The 5,000-nt window shown below is 45.4% G+C and overlaps 1 protein-coding gene across 1 annotated transcript in view; it reads left to right on the plus strand.

Moving 5' to 3' along the window:
* Nucleotides 1-5,000, plus strand: part of myripb (myosin VIIA and Rab interacting protein b) — a gene marked incomplete at both ends in the record, with an annotated part of 123,247 nt that overhangs the window by 636 nt on the left and 117,611 nt on the right. The window lies entirely within an intron of this gene.

The following is a 5,000-nucleotide window of genomic DNA, read 5'->3' on the forward strand; positions in this document are numbered from 1 at the left end:
GAAATGGGATTGTTTTCCAGCCTAACCACAGTCTAAAAGCCGCCCAGTGTGATCATAAGTAGCCCAATTGGGGGGGAATACGCCCAATCTGGCAACACTGTACGTCAGAGGCTCTGGTGGGGTCGTGGCTGTGAAGGGGTCAAGAGGGCCAGGCGACTCTGGTCTCATACCCCCCCGCTCTCTCACTCCCTCTGATACACGACAGCTCCGCCTCCTTGTGACAGATACGACAGGCCCTCTCCCTCTCTTCAGATACGACAGGCCTTCCTCCCTCTCTTCAGATACGACAGGCCTTCCTCCCTCTCTTCCTCTGGTTGCTCCCTCCTTCCCTCCCTCCCTCCACCTCCCCCTCTATCTATCTCCCTCCCCCCTCCACCTTGTTCCTTCTCTTCCTCCCTCCCTCCCTCCCTCCCTCCCTCTCCTCCTCCACCCCCCTCTCCTTCCCTCCCTCCACTTCCCCCCCTCCACCTTGTTCCTTCTCTTCCTCCCTCCCTCCCTCCCTCTCCTCCTCCAGCCCCCTCTCCTTCCCTCCCCCTCCCCCTCCATCTCCCCCCCCCCCCCCTCCACCATGTTCCTTCTCTTTCTCCCTCCTTCCCTCCCTCCCTCCCTCTCCTCCTCCACCCCCTCTCTCCTTCCCTCCCTCTCCTCCTCCACCCCCTCTCTCCTTCCCTCCCTCCCTTCCTCCCCACTCCCCCTCTCTCAGTGACAGGCGGTAGTCAGGGGGATACAGTTGTGGGAGGTTGGCAGGCTCCCCCGGGGGGTGGGTCCTGTCCTCAGATTCATGGTCAGGACCGCCTGTCTAGTTTTTGCGACGCATCAGCAAGTCTTTGTCTCTTTTTGGTGAGCCCTGAGGAAATCTCCGGCGACTGCAGAATAAAAAATAAAAATAAAATAAAATAAAATAAGGAGGTTATTTATCTTGGCGGTTGTCAAGTCGTTCTTATACTCCAGCGCTTTTGACTTTGTAAACATACAAGTATTATGTTCCCCCAGTCTTCTGACTTCTCTGAGAGCATTTCTGGTCCTATTCACTGTATCAGCGCTTTCTACCACTGTCGATCTCAGACCCTGCTATGCTGCACCACAAAGGTGGTCTTACTGGTGGTCTGGAATGAGGTTTTTTGTTGATGACGACTGCATTGGACACCATCCATAGGTCAGTTTTGCTTTTACCCAGATCAGCAAAGTAGAGTAATTAACTGTAGAACTTTGGAACTGGGCAAGCTCTGAGTGAACAAAACGTTCATTTTTTGTCCCTTCTAGGTTTTCACCCCATCGAGGTCGGTGTAAAAGAACCTCTTTTTCTTTGAGTTATTGAAATACTGTACACAGTGTTCTCTCTGCAAACACTTTCCAAAAAACGATCACAGAAGAAACAAAACAACCTGTTTTTACGTTCAAAGATGCCTCTCGTGAAGAACATGCATATTTTCGGTGGGAAGCGACGCGTCATTGAAAATCAATGTTCTGTCTGTTGCCTTGTTGAATCAAACATGAGTTGGAAGCAAAATGTTTTTCAAGTAATTGCGCATCTTGTCTCAGACAGCAGATACTCTGCAGTTATTTCCTTATTTCTCTTCTCATTTGGTTTGCTGTGTATGTATTCATAAATATACATGATAAATATCAGATCACTTTTCATTTTCAACTCACTCCCACACTACAGAATCAACAAGTACGCAATTACTTCTCTAGAGCGATCGATCGTTCCCAGTAGAGTCCCGCCCATACACACACACACACACACACACACACACACACACACACACACACACACACACACACAACCACACACACACACACACACACACCCACACACACACACACACACACACACACACACACATAAACACAGACACACTTGTTCAAACTCTTCAATGCCCATCACACTCTTCTGGCTTACTCTGAAACTGCTGGGCGCTCTCCACAGCTCCAGTTTCAAGAGTACAATAATGTCTTAATGGCCGTGATATTGCTCCGACAGTAGCTCAGGCCAGGGAATCTCAAGAGCCTGATGATTGCTCCCAGTCCCTCACTCAGACTGTGACTTATGTGTGATCTCTGTTCATATGATGACTTTTCTCCACTTGAATATTCTGACACTTACTGGTGCAGTGATCTGCATGACAATGATTCAGAGATGCCGGGTATGCTGTATGTATGAGAATGGCTGCTTTTTTTTTGTTATCAGAAATGTGTATGTCTGTGTGTGTATGTGATGTGTATGTGTGTGCGTGTGTGTGTGTGTTCAATCCTTCATCTATTAGTGCTGGTAAAGCACAATAAGACATTTTTCATTTCACAATGTTCCAACCGACTAGATCACACAAACCAAAACCAATGTCCGCTGTTCACTTTTGGATGGATTTGCAGTGGCTGTACTGTATATGGATTTGCAGTGGCTGTACTGTATAATGGAAAGTGGAATTTCGAACATTACAGTTGAACGTTAATAAGGATGGATATAATAACTATTATATAGAACTGTGAAAACATTGAGCAGATGGTGCTGTAGTGTGTCAGGGTGATTCTGTCTCCCCTGAGAGCTTTTCCTCCATGCCTGGCTGACATTAGTTTTTTTCTCTTTGAAGTGAAGATGACACTTTAGTTATAAAAGTGTACCATGAATCCTTCACATGGCTCATTTACAAGCCTCAGCAGGCATCTTAAACGCTCCATCTTAATTTCCCAAGCGTTGCCTACTAAGAAATGCTGGGGAAACTTAATTGATATTACCTTCTGTTACATAAATACTGGCCTGTCAGAAACAATGATTCACACTTTCAGAAAACTTGGGAACAATGTCAGCCTTTCTGGTTGAATAAAGTTTTGCTGCAGTGCTAGATTGCATGTGCTATATCTATCAACTGTTGACATGATGTCTTAGGCACTGGCGGACTCGGGGGGGGGGGAAAACGTCTTGCTTAAGTGCCCTTTTGTGTGGCAAAAATGAGAGGACGTGCCCTATTGGTGCCCCTCCAATGGTCTAAACTTGACCATGTGCCCCCACAGTTGAAAAACGTTGCACTAAAGTGCCCTTTTGAGTGGCAAAATTAGAAGATGTGCCCTATTGGCTGCCCTTCCAATGGTCTAAACTTGACCATGTGCACTGATGGGGTCCCATGTTGTGCAGTAGGTGCCCTTTTTTTCTTTTCGCCCCTGCCCTTCAAACAGCCTGAGTCCGCCACTGTTCTTAGGTCATATTGAGTCCAGCTTTCTCACTAAATAAGAAATAAATCCTATCATCCTGAGTGTTGGTGTTCCAAATCGCCTTTCATTCACTGGTGTGTTCCACTTGATGATGTCTGTTGATGATGTCACGGCTTTGTCGAACACTTGATTGTGATTGGTCGAGAGAAGAGTCTTGATTCTTTTTCGGTAAAAAAGCACACAAAATGCCAGTCAAACAGCCAAACCTATAATCTAAGATTAAGACAGTACTATTGTTGACTAGTGATGAACTGTCGTACACGTCCTGTTATGATGGATGTGAATGTGAGATAGGTAGCCAATTATGTCGTATTATCTGCTCAACCTCTGGCCTGGCTGTCCTCCTCCTCAGACAGACAGCTGGAGGGTGGATCATTAAACCAATGATGGGAACAGAGCTGAGGCAGGGGAGGTGCTTTAACAGACACTACAATGACTCCCCTAGGAGAACTCAACGGGAACCCTAAAAAGAACAATATCCATCCAGCAATGTTTCTGAGATAACTCCTGAGGAACGCGGAGAGGGCGAGACGTACGAAAGCTTTCTCCGCCTTTTTCCTGACATAATAGTGCCAATTACTAGCATTGCTCACTTAAAAAAAAAAAAAAAAAGAGTTCTTTCTGAAGTCTATCTTTGTCGTCGGTGGGGCAAGTGAATAAGAGGTCCGTGGAAGGTAAAAATAGCTGGATAATTGAACAATGTTCTGCGGCTAATAGCTATTCTTTGTCCCAAAAGTAGACGGATAGCTTCTCTCCAACAGTTTTATGCTAGCTCAAGCATTTTCATCCCCCTTCCCCCCCCCCCCAATGTACCGGTAGATAACAAATCTGAAGATGATTATTGAACGGTACAGTTTTATGGGGGTGATTTTAATTGGTCAACCTGGATCGTAGATCTTTTTCAAATGAAGTGGTGATAAAACAAATTGCCACGCTCAAGCGAGTGCCCAACCTGTTTAGGCTCAGCAGACAAGCCTTTGAATTAATGAGACGGTAGACGATCATACCATTCATCATACAGCCGAGGTGTAGTACAGTACACCCGGATTCATGACATAACAAAAGGGAGAAACATACAAGTAGACCTTGTCATTGTCCACAAAGACTAAACGGTTCATCAACAGCTTTTTCCCCATAGCCATCAGGACTCTGAACGCCTCCCTCTAGCCCCTCCTCACTGTCATAACCCACATGCATACGATTGTCTGTTGTTGTCTATTTATTATATTTTTTGTCTGATGTCGTCTATTGTGCACTTTTTTGTTTTGTCATTTGTGTGCTGCAGAGATCAATATGCTGTACCGAGAACGAATTCCACCGGCTCTATCTATCTATCTATCTATCTATCTATCTATCTATCTATCTATCTATCTATCTATCTATCTATCTATCTATCTATCTATCTATCTATCTATCTATCTAGACCTATTGTATAACCAATCACTGTTAATGTTGTAATTGCTATTACCGGAGCATCATAAATACTATAATGGTGCTGAAGTAGACACCGTGTACTTTAATTCAACTTTTAGTCTTTTTGGATATTGTCATCCCAGAGAGGTGAGTTTTGTGTGAAACCTTCTAAGACCTGATACCATCTTCTATTCTATTCTATTCTTTCTTTCTCCATCCTCCATCCTCCATCCTATTTCCCCTTCAGTAAATGTGACAGACTGTTCTCGACGTGCGCGGCGCAGGTGTCACATTGCGAGGGCACAGCCTTGTCAAGAGAGACGGGCGGAGGATGTCTTCCTGTCAAGTGTAGTCTTGACCCCCCGAGTCCTCCTGCG

The sequence above is a fragment of the Nansenia antarctica genome, assembly GCF_963989245.1.
Source record: "Nansenia antarctica genome assembly, chromosome: 12".
Classification (NCBI taxonomy): Eukaryota; Metazoa; Chordata; class Actinopteri; order Argentiniformes; family Microstomatidae; genus Nansenia; species Nansenia antarctica.